Source organism: Onychomys torridus, chromosome 16 (genome assembly GCF_903995425.1).
Source record: "Onychomys torridus chromosome 16, mOncTor1.1, whole genome shotgun sequence".
In the NCBI taxonomy this organism is placed as follows: domain Eukaryota; kingdom Metazoa; phylum Chordata; class Mammalia; order Rodentia; family Cricetidae; genus Onychomys; species Onychomys torridus.
In genome coordinates, this window is record NC_050458.1 from 30475159 (window position 1) to 30490593 (window position 15435).

Sequence of the window (15435 nt, forward strand, 5' to 3'; positions counted from 1 at the left end):
TTCATGATGGCGACAGTCATGCCACGTCTAGAAGACAAGCACCCCACAGAGCTCCTCCCTGTCTTTCAGCTCTTACATTCTTTGCATCCTCCCTTCAGCAATAATCCCTGAGACGTGGTGCAGTGGAGTAGGAATTGGTGTTGCATTAGGCCTGAGCACTCAGCCTCTTATTCTCAGCACTCTAACCAGCTACGCATCTCTGCAAAAACTGATGCCCACTGTAAGAATCTTCTCTGACCAGGGTTGAGAGCAGCACAAGTGTATGGGTAGGAAAAAATATTTAGATGGTAATTTGACATTATAACCATTTAGCAAACTAATAATAATACACACAAATCAACAAATGTAGAAAAAATTACAAAGACCTAAATAACACAGTTTGACTAAATTATAAATTAAAAGTTTCCCTGAAAAATATTATAAAGAGTACAGAACATATAAGAAGTCTAGAAATAGGGAAACATATCACAAATTCTATTCTTGGATTGGAAATGCAATTCATTGCTTTATGTTTAGTCATAAAATCATCTGAAGCTTTATGAAAGAACAAATTGAGGATATGATTTGCAAAATGCAATGAATATGTTAAATAAAATAAATTTAGGGGTGGAGAGATGGATTAGCTCTTAAGAGCAATGGCTGTTCTTGCAGAGGGCCTGGGTTTTATTCAAGAACCCATGTAGTGACTCATTCATGATTTCATTGCTAAGGGATCCAACACCCTCTCCTGAACTCAGAGAACCAAGCACACATGTGGTGTGCAGACACTCATGCAGGCAAACCACTCACGTGCATAAGCTAAAATAAACCTAAAAAATTATATTGCATCTCAAAATATTGAATGCTCTAAGTAATGTGGCAGGATGACAAATACAGAAACAGACTTGTATAGAAAGTTGGGAACTTGATATATGATAGAGTGACAGTGGGTTAAAACTACTTAATAAATATTTCATATGTAGTGTTTACAATAATTAACTTACCAGAAGGAAGCATGGGCTCCTTCCTGATGAACTTTGTAGAAAATAAACTGCCAACAACTTGAACTCTGAAAGTAAGAAGCAGAACTCTGTGACTTCACATGAAAATGCAGGAACACAAGGTTTGGATGGAGTAGTGGTACTGGGCTGTGAAGGCAGGGCTTCCCCGTGCCTGCAAATGAGACATCAGATGGCAGCGACCTAACACAATGAGTCCAAGTTCAACTGGGCACTACCTTGAGCAGCTTTGTCAGAGATGACTCAGAATTCTTTGTCTATTGGCTCCACCTTGTCTTGAGATCCTCAGGTTTCTCTTGGATTTTTCTGTACCCATGTTTTCAAAGGAGAAGAAACAGAACAAAGGAGAAATTCACAAATAGGCAAACTACCCCCGTGCAGAGAACTTCAACAAGATTAAAAAGATCTGTATCAAATAACCTTCTAAATATACAGCTTTGTATCTACAGACTAGTGCTGCTCTCAAGCCTCATCACAGATATTTACTCATGTAGTGGACATCAGATAGTACAGATGTGTGGTGGGTATTGTGTTCCCTGATATATTGTGTGTTCCCCAAAATAAACATATCTGGGGTTAGAGAACAGACAGCCACTAGAACACAGCCAAAAATGGTGGCTAGAAAATGGGAAGAGTAAGCCATAACAGAAGTTGGGCAGTGGTGGTACACGCCTTTAATCCCAGCACTTGGGAGGCAGAGCTAGTGGATCTCTGAGTTCAAGGCCACTTTAGAAACAGCTAAGCATGGTGACTCATGCCTTTAATCCCAGAAACCCAACCCTTAATCCCAGGGAGTGGGGACAGAAAGAGAAAGGTATGTAAGGCGCGAGGACCAGGAACTAAGTGAATAAAGCATGTAGTTAGTTAAGCATTTGGTTGGTTAAGCGTTCAGGCTTTGGAGCAACACAGTTCAGCTGAGATTCATGTGGAGGAGAACTCAGAAGCTTCCAGCCTGAGGAAAAAGGATCACTTGAGGAACTGACATGGTGAGGTAGCTGTGGCTTGTTCTGTGTCTCTGATCTTCCAGCAATCACCCCAATAACTGGCCTCGGGTTTGAGTTTCATTAATAAGAACACTTAAGATTCATGCTACACAGATGGGTCACGGTGCATTGCAGAGAGTAAGGGTCTATGCAGTGCTCAGCCATAAATGGGGCCTGTATATCATATCTGATACCCCTGGGATTTTGAGATCATTGAAGAAGAAGGGGCAGAAAGATAAGAGCCAGAAGTTTGGGATGACTGGAGTGTAACAATTTTCTGGACATGCCAAACCTGCTGCACTCATGAATGAACTCATACCAGTTATGACTGCCTGAAAAGGATCTTCACAAGATTAGGTCAGTCAAGATTCCAATATGGGGGGGGGGGGAGGAGCTCCCAAGCCCTCACCCATAATTGAGGAACTATTGATAATTCATGGCTGCCAGGGGAGGGAGATTCAGTTTTTTTAGGGGTGTGGTCCCAGGCAGGTTGACCATGGTAGGTGGCCCTACATCCATGTGTATATGAGAACATTCGTGGACTCAGTGGGTTATAACAAATGATAAGAGGACATGAAATTAGGAGGGGTGTGGAAGGATCTGGGAGAAGTTTTTGGGAGAAGTGAGGGTGGATATGATTGAAATATATTGTATGCATGTGTGAAATTCTCAAAGGAGAAATAAAAATATTATATTGAAAATCTTCTGACTCATGAAAACTTGTACAAATTTGGTCATTTTGAAAGTAAAATTCTTAGTAAGAAACTTAACATGAGCAAAATTAAGATATAAGCTAAGAGTAGAGGAAACAGCAAATGAGTTAGCATTCAGGATGTCCACAGGCATACATTCCATGAGTCAATATGAAGCAGGTAACATAACAGACACATGTATGCAATTTATGCATGAAATTCACAAAAGGGGGAATACCAAGCCATTTGACTTTAAGACAAAATTCCTAACCATACCAGCAATCATGGACATACAAATTAAGCAACAAAAAGGTGGCATTTCAAACTAATAGTTTGATAAAATTAAAAAATTCTGAAAGTACCCATAGTTTGCTGAGATGTAAGGAAATAAAAATTTGTATACACTGCTTATGGGAATATAAGTTGCCTTACCCACCTTGGGGGAAATAAACCAGTTTGGCAGAATCTAGAGATGCTGGACCTGTGAATGCTTCAGGGAACACACTTGGCATGTCCATTTCTGACTCTATCCCTTGAAGTTTTCACATAGTCAGGTTATTATAGTTGTTAAAGTAAGCTTTTCATAGCATAGCTCTAGATGCAAGCTGTATATCCATTTTCATGTGTCTTGGTTAGCATTCCCATTGCTCTGATGAAACACCATGACCAAAAGCAAGTTTGGGAGAAAAGGATTTATTTTACTTACACTTCCATATAATAAGAATGCATTATGGATGGAAGTCAGGACAGGAACTCAAACAGGGAAAGAACCTGAGGGAAGGAACTACAGAGGCCACAAAGCAATGCTGCTTACTGGCTTGCTCCTCATGGTTTGCTCAGCCTATTTTCTTATAGCATTCAGGACTACTATCCCAGGCATGGCACCACCCACAATGAGCTGGGCTCTCTTACATCAATCCCTAACTAAGAGAATGACCTCTAAGCTTGCCTGCAGTCTGGGCTTATGGAGGCATTTTCTCAATTGAATTCCCTCTATTCAAATTAATCTAGCTTGTGTTAAGTTGACATAAAATTAACCAGCACAGTGAAAGAACAGAAAAATAAATATTCATTTAATAAAATAGGCATATAGGTACTAATCTTAATGATTGAGGTTTTTTGAGACAAGGTTTCACAGTGCAGTCTTAGCTTGCTTGCAGTTCACTATGTAGACCAGGCTTATCTTGAACTCCTTCAGTTTCTGCCTCCAAAGTGCTGGAGAACCCAATTGCATTTAGACTTATTGTGTTAGGTCCCTGCCTTCATTTGCAGACACAAGGAAGCTCTACCTTCACAACCAAGTCCAGTCACTCAATCCAAAGTTTGTGTTCCTGTATTTTTTCATTTCATAATTTAATTTTATGTATCATCCATGGATTCCCCTGTCCTCCCTCCTCCCACCCCCTTCCTCCCAATCCACCCCTATCCCCATATCCTCCAGGGCAAGTACTCCACTGGGGATTCAGCTCAGCCTGGTAGATTCAGTTAAGGCAGGTCCAGTCCCCTCCTCCCTTCACCCAGGCTGAGCAAAGTGTCTCTGCATAGGCCCCAGGCTCTTAGTGGAAACACATGAACTACAAACCAATAGCTGAGGAGCCTCCAACTGGATCAGGCCCTCTGGATAAGTGAGACAATTAGCTTGAACTGTTTGGGAGGCCCCCAGGCAGTGGGACCGGGACCTGTCCTTAGTGCATGACTTGTATTTTCTTTTATAGTTATGGGGGTCTGCCTTTTACTTTTAGAGTTCAAGCCTTTGCAGTCTATTTTCTAACTACTACACATAGACCATGATAAAAATTTTAATATTGGGTAGAATAGGACACTTCAAGGGAGGTAAGTTACTGTATTACTTAAATATATTAGAAAAAACCCCACTCCATATATATTTATGGATTCTAAAATAACAAGACTATGGTCTAGAAGACAAGTGACAGGATGCTTCTGAGAAAAAGGATGGGAGTTAGGTGGGGACCATAAAATATGGAGTTACAACCTTGTATATTTTTACAACTTCATTTTTTAAAATAATGATTACTGAATCTGGGATCAAGTATAATATAATTTTTAAATTTTGGATGTTTGTTACATTTGTTGTGCTTTTCTGTACCTCCAACAATTTACCTAGCTCTGTTCCCCCCCCCCAAAAAAACCCCAAAACTTCACCTTATCCTATTTATCATGTGACTAATTTCTGGTATTATTTCATCTTAGAACTGAAATTATTTGATCTTTTGGAGGAAAATATGAACTGGACATGCTCATAAAGTTAATAAAATACCATATAATTATATTTTATCCAGTATTTTTGTTCATAAACATTGTCCAATGGTTTCTTTTGACCCAAGTAGACAAGACAGATATTTTCCAAAGTGTATCTTCTTTATCTGGATTCTCCCCCAAACAAGCATCATCCATATCAGACCATGGGTTAGTTATTTATCTTACCACCATGACAAAATATCTGAGAAATGTAAGTTAAGGAAGAAGGGTTTAGTACGGCTCAGAATTTGAGAGCATAGTCCATGATGGTGAGAAGCCATGGCAGCAGGAACTTTATGTGGCTAGTTCTGTGGCATCTTCAGTCAGGAAACAGAGAGCCAAAGTGACCTTAGCCTAAGTCAGGATGAAAAGTTCAGCTTGCTTTTTTCTTTTTATTTACTTTGGGACCCAAGTCCATGCATTAGTGCTGCCCACATTAAGAGTGGGTCTTCCACCCTGTGTAAATCTACACACCTATGGACACCTGATTTTCAAGACAAAGAAGCCAAAATTATACATTGGAAAAAAGAAAGCATCTTCCACAAATGGTGCACTGGCATAACTGGATGTCAGCATGTAGAAGAATGTAAATAGACCCATATCTATTGCTATGCACAAAACTCAAGACCAAGTGGATCAAATACCTCAACATAAATCCAGTTACACTGAATCTGATAGAAGAGAAAGTAGGAATAGCCTTGGACGAATTGGCACAGGAGACAACTCTCTGAATAGTAGGAGCACAGACACTGAGACAGAACTGATATCCAAAATATATAAAGAACTCAAGAAACTAGACATCAAAAACCCCTAGTAATCTAATTAAAAATTGGGTTTACATCTAAATAGAGAATTTTCAACAGAAGAATTTCAAATGGCCAAGAGACAGTTAAAGAATTGTTCAACATCTTTAGTCATCAGGGAAATACAAATCAAAATGACTCTGAGATTCCATCTTACACCAGATGGCTAAGATCAAGAACATAAATGACAGCTTATGTTGGAGAGGATTTGGAACAAAACACTCCTTCACTGCCGGTGGGAGTACAAACTTGTACAGCCACTTTGGAAATCAATATGGAGGTTTCTCAGAAAATTGGGAATCAATCTACCTCAAGACCCAGTGATACCACTCTTGGGCATATACCCAAAGGATGCTCAATTACACCACAGAGACACTTGACCAACTATGTTTGTAGCAATATTATTCATAATAGCCAGAACTGGGAAACAGTCTAGATGCCCCTCCACCAAAGAATGGATAAATAACATGTGGTGGTACATTTATACAATGGAGTATTACTTGGCCGTTAAAAACAGACATCATAAAATTTGAAGATAAATGAATGAGTGAGGTAACTCAGTGTTATTCATTAAGTGGCACAATGTTATTTATTAAGTGGTGTTGTTTACCATGCTAGAGAAGCCATGAGGCACAACAAAACCACATTATAAGAGTTTATTAAGGGAAGGGAATAGAAAAGGTGTGCATAGGCATATGAAATGACTGTGCAGGAAGAGAGAGAAGGAATAGGTGGAACACATTTTTATAGGTACCACCCCCCACCCCCCGCACATGTACATATGGGCTTATGTAGCTATGCCATACATGCACATAGATTATGTGATCACTCAGCGCACAGATTACCTAGGATGTAAGGTCCTAGGATGACTAAGCATCTTGCCTGGCTACTGGACAGTGCACATGCAGTCATGTAGCTCAGGGAGTGGCTAGGAATTCTAATACCAGACTCAGAAAGACAACTGTGGTATGTATTCACTCATAAGTGGATACTATCTGTACAGTAAAGGATAACTATGCTAACATCCACAGCCCCAGAGAGGCTAGGTGAAAAGAATGCCCAAGGGGGCTGGAGATGCATGGATTTCCCTAGGAAGGGGAAATAGAAGAGATTTCCTGGGTAGACTAGGGGCTGGTGGAGATGGGAACATGAGGGGTTGGGGGGTGGATGGAGGGGGAGAGTAATGAAGGAAATGTCTTGATGGGGGACATCTTGGGGCCAGGCAGAAACCCTGTGCAGGGGAATCTCTCACAAATCTACAAGGATGACCCCAGCAAAGACTCCTAGCAATAGTGGATAAATAACCTGAACTGGCCATTTCCTGTAATTAGATTGGTAACTACCCTAATTGTCATCAGAGAGCCTTCATCCAGTGACTGATGGAGACAGATGCAGAGATCCACAGCCAAGTACTGGGCTGAGCTCAGGGAATCCTGTTGAAGAGAGGGAGGAAGGATGTGTGAGCCAGGGGGTCAAGGTCATTGCAAGGGAACTAACAGAAACAATTAACCTGGGCTCATAGGAGCTCACAGACTCTGGACTAACAGCTAGGGAGCTGACATGGTACTGCCTAGGCCCTCTACATATATGTGACAGCTTGTAGCTTGTGGGACTTTTAGTGATGGGAGCAAGAGCTCTCCATAATGCTTTGGCTGGCTTTTGGGAACCTATCCTCACACAGGGTTGCCTTGCCCAGCCTTAATACAAGGAGAGGGGCTTAGTCTTACCTTAACTTGATATGCCATGCTTTGTTGACCCCCATGGGAAGCCCTTTCTGAACAAACAGAGGCAGAGTGGTTTGGGGGAAAGTGGCAGTGAAGAATAAAGGGGTGAGGGGGAAGAAATGGGAAGAAGAAGAAAAACAAGTGGGTCTTCCCATCTCTATAAACCCAGTCCAGAAACTCTTTCAGAGAGTTTATACTGATAGTCAAATTGACAGGATCTAGAATTACACAGGCCACACCACTGGGCATGCCTGTGAGAAACACACACACACACACACACACACACACACACACACGTACAAATACACACAAATTATTTTAGCAGTTCTGGGAGAGTTAGCTCTGGTAGGAATCTGTGAACAACTTTTAGGAAAATACTACACAACTACCCCAATGAGGGAGCCACTGTGTCTGACTCAATTTGTGAGCTGTGTGTCTGCCTTTCTCAAAGGCAGAGCCTGAGATGAGGGCTTGGGTGCTGATTTTCATGTAGATCTCTAAAGCTGAATGAGGACTGTGGAGAGGGATAGGGAGGACAGGAAAGGGAAGAAGATATTCATTAACTATCAGGTACCATAACTGGAGTAATTTCTTCTGGGACCTTCTCTTAGGGATCAATGGAATGAACCTTGGAGTTGTCCCTTCCTAAACCAAAGGTTGGAGTATTAGTGTAACTGAAAGTTTTCCTGTGCCCACCTGGCTCCCGTGTCCTCATGGTCCCACAGCCACTCAGACCCAAATAAACACAAAGAGGCTTATATTAAATATGAACTGTATGGCCTATTGGCTCAGGCTTTTCACTAGCCTGATCTTACATCTTGAATTAACCCATTTCTATAAATCTATACTTTGCCACGTGGCTCATGGTTTACTGGTATCTTTACATCTTGCTTCTCATGGCAGCAGCTGGCAGTGTCTCTGTTCTCCTTTCTCCTTCCTCCTCTCTAGTTAGAATCCCTGCCTAATCCTATTCTGCTTCACCATTGGCCAAACAGCTTTATTTATCAACCAATCAGAGCAACATATTTTCACAGCATACAAAAAGACATTCCCCCATCACATTAGTCTGTGACACTTGTTCCCAGGAATGTAAGCACATTCAAACTTGTAGGATCCATCTTAATGGACTGGAGAATTTTCCAAATGCTGGGAAAATCTCTGAGGTGGAGGAACAAAGAGCCAAAGCTGAGGCTTGAGGTAGGGTATGGGGAGCTGCCTATCACAGCAGTTCTAAATCCCAGTGAGAGAGGGGATGTGTCAGGGGGCACGGAAGATATCTGTAATGTTGGGGAATCAGACTTGTTCCCAGCAATTCATTACAAGTACACACTATCTCCTGAAGTCTTAGTCCTGGGGATGAGAAAGGTATTGTGGTGGTTATTTGACCAGAGTTTGCAAGCCAATTGCTAAAATTCCTTCTCAGGGAGAGACATAAATAATGTGTCCCTCATCTTCTATGGCGAGATGACAAACTGAGGCAAGAGTCCATCCAAGTTCACTTTGATAAAACAATGAGTTTGGTAGGGTTTCCTTACAGAGCATAGGTGGGTTTCCTTACAGGGTTGTGAGTGTTTCTCCTCACCAACAGTCCACACCTGGAAAGCTTTACCCAGCAGGCATGAGGATGTTCCAGAAAACCCCCCATCTTTCCCAGCCTATATATACTCCAGCCCCTCTCCCAGGCCATATGCAATTAAACCAGAGTTGCATACAACAGATGGTAGCAGCCCAATACTCAGGTGAGAATCTTTGCCCCTTTGGCCCCTCTGTTTAGTGGGTGTAAATTGTCAACAAGCCCAGTTGGGATGATCTTCTGCAAAGAGGCACAGATGGATTCCCCAAGATGGTGGTGGCTTGGCTCAGAGAACAGTCTCTTAGGACATACCCTGTCTAGATCTGGCACAATAAAATGATGCTGCTGCATCAATGATGCTCCTCCCCATAGCTAATGGGAGGCAGATCTTAGTCACACTCACACCTGCTGTGCAAACTCTGGGAAGCATGGCTTTTAGATTGTCAGTGTCCATCAGAAGCATGGCTTTTAGATTTTTAGTCTCCATCAGACTAGAAGAGCATTCAGAAGGCTGGTGGGGATGCTCAGCCAACAGACTCATATTATCTGTCCCACTTACCTGAATAGCCCTTCCGTTTCCTACTTTTTTGTGATTTGAATAGGGTGCCAGCTTTTCTTGAATTCACATCTGTTCACCACCTTTCTATATTTAACTCGGTGAAGAGAGGAGGAGAACATCATTTTCCAGAGACTGTTAGCAATGTCTCCAGCACCCCCAGAGTCCCCTGATTTATTCTCTCAGCTCTTATCAAAATGACAATTATATACATATTTGAACACCTTTTGGTGTGCTGTCTCCCTCTGTACAGTGAACAGAGGCTTGTGGGATAGGGACTATGCCCCTGGCTTGCTCACCAGTGTTTCTGGTCCCTGGAGTGTGCTTGACATTGGTACATGGGCACTCGATGCATCTTTTGTGAATAAATGAGTGGAAAGAACATTTGAGGTTCTGTTTCCTGTGTTGGTGTGCAGCTGTCTCATCAGTGTCAGAGGAATAGAGCAGCCTACATTCAACATTGCTTTTGAAAATAAGGACAGTGAAAGAATACGCCGGTCTAAAGTGAATAAATTATTCCACTGAGGGGAATGTGATATTTTTGGCTCCCATGTTAACTAAGGGCTGCTGTTTCCAGTCTTGGCTGGAACAGACATTAGTGAACTCTGCAGGTGGCTGCAGAGCATATCTGAGAAGAAAAGGCAGCCTGATAATTTGATTGGTTTGGGGAATCTAAAAGCAATATGCTATACAGAGTAAGAAAATACCAGCCACAAAGGAGAAATGATCTTGCCTGTGGGATCCCAGTGAAGGAAAATTTTAAAATAATTGGATTCAAAGGTAGAAAGAAATACCATGACCTTTGAAACAGGCAGGTCATTGTGCACACTGCCCTCTGAGGTGCACTTCAGTTGTAGCTTAGTAGATGCATTGACTAAGTTTAGACCTCCTGACCTGTTAGCATGGGGACACTATTGTAAATGCCACCAGCATTATTTGAGCTATGGCATACTTCAGAAAATGTCTGAGATATGTTTTTCCTTCTAATCATTGGAATTTCCCTTATGTGCTGAGTGTTTTTGTTATCCTCACTTCATAGAAAACTGATGTGTGGACAGGTAAAGCATCTTCCTAGGGTCCTGTTGTGCCTATTTCAAATTCAGGCCCATGACTTCAGAATTTCATGCTCTCAGCAATGGTCTAGAGCCCCAGGCCTCAGTCACCAATCTGGAGTCTACATTCAGGCTTTTATTTTTCTTAGAGGTGGTACAGCTAAAGGTGGGTAGGCCTCAGTTTCCTCTGATATTTATGGTGTAAATATCTACATAATCATATGGTAGGTAGATGTTTAAATTCTTGAGAGACTGACAGCTGTTTATATCTGGCTTATTTATATCCTGTGGGTTAAAGAGTTTCTTTAATCCATAGGTTATAGATATCTTTCAATACTTTTAGAAACTTTTCAGTCAGATTCATTTCATTAGAAGGTAACATCTATCCTCAGATGTGAAGCAACTTTATATACATATATACATAAATATATGGCACCTTTGCACATGGGGCCATCACTTTTATAAGGTGAGAGTAAGGAATTTTTTAAAATTCATATATATATATATATATATATATATATATATATATATATATATATATATATACATGAATTTTTCCTTCATATTTTCCTTTATTCAATTCAATAAAAATGCATCTTTTCTTCAATAGATATTTTAGGTATATTCATTAAAGATCATGTGGCTGTCACTCTGTATGCTTAGTTTTGGTGTTTGTATTTTATTCTGTTCCTCTTTATGTCTGTTTAAGTGTCAATGCCATGCAGTTTTTGTTGTTATGGCTCTGTAGTATAATTTGAAGCCACTCGTGATGATATCTCTAGCACAGGTGCACATGTCATGACACATATATGGAGACCAGAGGACAACTTGTGGGGTTCTCTCCTTCTACCAAGTAGATTCTAGGGATTTAACTTGGGTTGTCAGGCTTGGTGACGAGTACTGTTAGACACTGAACCATCTCTCTGAACCCATCAATATTTTAGATCAGTATTCCACACACCCATGGGGTTATTATGAGGATTCAAAAGAAACTGGTGGAAATGGTGCATAGAAACAGTGTGCTGAGAGTTCTCAACAGAGTGTAATGGGTAATCTTTGCTGTCAGTCAAATAGGATCTGGTATCAAGCTAAAGACATGCCTCTATAGAAGCCTGACAGGGTATTTCTTGGAAGGATTAGCTGAGAGTCGGGAGACTTTCCCTCAGAGTGGACAGCATCTTCTGACAGTGGCCCAGATGTGAAGAGGTTTGAAGCCCTGCTGCCTTCACTGGACCACTTTTGCTCCTTGACAGTCAGGGCATCAGTCATCCTTCACTGACCTTGGAGTCCAGCTTTCATGGCCTTCTAACATGGACTGAAGACCAATGGCTCACCAGGAGTCCTCCTGGCCTTCAGCACAGTAAAGGAACTGCTGAGACATCCAGTCTTGTGGACCAGGTTCTCAGCTTGCAGACATTCACAGGTTCGAAAACCTAGCACATATTTTATAAGCAAATTTAATAGAGCCCCATTATAACACAGATTTGTTCTATTAGTCCTGCTCCTCTTGAGAACACTGACTAATATATACATATATTAGTATACTAATATATAATTGCTTTGATGTTTGAACTCAGGACATTGTAAACTCCAAAGCCTTTCCTACCAATTATTACCATTATTACCAATTGTGACCAGTGAATACACAAAGTGTCACAAACACGTTCTGTTTTCAGAGATAGGATTTCTTGTATCCCAGGTTGAGGCTTCATACCTATGAAGTGAGCACTACACCAACTGAGGTGTCTCCTCAGACCTTACGTAAACACATCTTGATTGCTTTGAGCTCCTTGTAGGTTGTACCTTGTGAGTCTGGGTCCTTTGGGGTTGTCATTTCTGCTTTACTACCTGCTCACAGTGGTGCTGAGGAAGGTTTTATAGATGTGTCAGAATGCATGCTTCAGAGATTTTGCAGGTGGGAGGAAAGTCCAGACACTTAAAATAGTCTGCATGAGGCCCTTTGATGTTTAAGGACATGCACCCAGTGCAGGGATGGGGAGATGTGGCAGGAACTGCTGTCACTGGGTGTCTTGGGTCGGAGTGCAACCTTTGTAGTCTCACTTCATCTGCTTGGAACCAGCTGAAGGCGCTGTCAACACCATCCAAACGGCCAAGAGCCTGCGGGATGAAGCGGTATGCCAAACGAGTAATGTTCTCTGTGACATTGACAGGGCATGAAGAGTAAGCCAGAGAGTGTTCCGAAAACACTTCCTCCAGGGAGAAATGTCACCTCCAGAGACCAAACCACTGACCAAAGGGATATTTGAAGAGTATAAAGCCAACACAGAGAGATAGGTCAGGGGTATGTCCACTGGGGCGTTGTAAAACGTATTTTCCTTTCTGCTTTGCAAACACTTTTGTTTGCCTGTCCATTTGTTGAGTCATTTCACCTTCCCCAAGCCTCCCCTGTGCCGGGAACTCAAAATGCCAGAGTGAATATATTTCCATTTCTGTTTTTAACAAGGTCCCAGTGAAGCCGAAAACCTGAAGAAGAAAACAGCACACATGGATCTCCTTTCTCTTGTGATGCTGCTAGATTTAAAAATGTGCTGTTAACTTGAACATCACTTATGAGAACAAAAGAAAAGTGGTGTTGAGTGTGCACAGGGCATCTCAATTTCAGATGGGTTTTAATGTGGAAGGATGTGCGCTCTTCATCTGAGAAAGCATAGTTTGCTGATGTGGGACTATAAGCCAGGGGGTAAAAGGAGACAGTGTGGAGGGTACTCCATTCTAATTAGTGACAGTGATCCTGTCACAGAATGACTGACTTCAGTACCTACATCTTCCCAAGTCTCTATGTGACAAATTATAGCCAATGTAATAATGTGAAGAGTTGGAGCCTCTTGTATGTTTTTTCTGGTCATGAGGGAGAGTTTCTCCCTTATGAATGGAATTAGTGCCTGAGGGAATTAGGGAGACCCTTGTTTCCCCTTTCTACTACATAAGAACACACAGAGGGTATCTTCTGTGAGGGATAAATTCTCATTGGATGCTGAATCAGTTGGCTCTTTGAATGTTGACTTCCCTATGAGCAACAATTTCTCTTGTTTATCAATGTTTGGTTTGTTTTTGTTGTTGCTATTGTTATATAGTCCAAATGGATTTGGATGGTGGCGACTTATATTTGTGTTTCTGCTATCTCTGTATCAGTGTGGGAAACATTTTTATTCTTGAGAATTACATATGTGTATTCAATGAAGTATGATTACATACACCCCATTTCTCTCTTCAACTTCCCCACATCCTTTTTATCTCTCTCAACATGTAACCCTTGAATCCTTGGTATGTAGAAGTGACTAGTATATACATAGCTCACTCAGAGATTGAAAAAGAGATTATTCATGATAATTGAATCCATATTCACATCATGTGTTGTGTACATTCTCACTAAAAATGCCTCAAGGGTTGTTCCCTTCATATGATATGTTTGTCTTCAAAAGTTTAACAGGGGACCTTATATAAATATCATATATTATTTATTATATGGTATACCTCAATCAACAGTAGCTAATTTCTCAGGTGGTAATAAACACACATTGCTATCAATCAGAGATCTACATTTACTTTTAGCATTAACTGTATGTCATATACTGGTGTTATAGAGATGGCTCAGTGGGCAGAACTTGAAGGCTGGAGTTCAGATCCTACTGCAGAGGCCTGCCTGTACTCTCAACTGTCAGGAGGTGGAGACAATGGGTCTTGGAGAAAGCTGGCTACTTAACTAATTTCACTGACTCAGTAATTTTCAGGTTCAGTGAGAGATCCTGAATCAATATGGAAGGTGGAGAGTGATGGAACAAAACACCTGATGTCAAGGGCTGGCTTTCATACACAAGGCTGAGTGTGTGTGCACATACACTTGCATATTTGCCAATGTACATGAATATTCACACATGCAGCACACCACACACATGGCAGAAAATCATAGACATTAAGTTTCTACTCTGACACACAAAGAGTTTGGAAGGCATCAGCACTCTCCTCACAAGAACAAACTAAAAATCCATTATTCTTACAGTCCCTCCTCTTACTCGACACTTGGACTCCTGGAGCTCCACTTGGGGCCTGGCCGAGGATCTCTGCATCCACTTGCATCAGTTATTGGATGAGAGTTCCAGCACGACAGTTAGGATGTTTGGCCATCTGATCACCAGACTAGGTCAGATCAGGCTTTCTCTTGACCATTGCCAGTAGTATACAGTGGATGTATCATTGTGGATTTCTGGGGACCTCTCTAGCACTTTGCTTCTTCCTGTTCTCATGTGGTCATCATTTATCATGGTCTATTATTCCTTGTTCTCTCTTTCTGTTCTTGATCCAGCTGGACTGTAAGAGTGTGAATTGTTGAGACCAAGATTGGAAAAGCACAGGGACAAATAGCCAAACTAATGGAAACACATGAATTATGAACCAAAAGCTGTGGAGTCCCCAAATGGATCAGGCCCTCTGGATAAGTGAGACAATTGAATAGCTTGAACTATTTGGGAGGCACCCAGACAGTAGGACCCGGACCTGTCCTTAGTGCATTAGCTAGCTGTTTGGAACCTTGGGCTTACACAGGGACACTTTGCTCAGCCTGGAAGGAGGGGACCAGTCCTGACTGTACTGAATCCACCAGGTTTAAAAAAAATCCCCAGGGGAGTCTTGGCCTTGGAGGAGATGGGAATGGAGGGGAGGGGCTGGGGGAAAGGTGGGGGTATGGGTGGGAGGGGGGAGGACAGAGGAACCCATGGCTGTTATGTAAATTAAAACACAAATATAATAAAAAAATCCATTATTTCTCTTAGAGCGG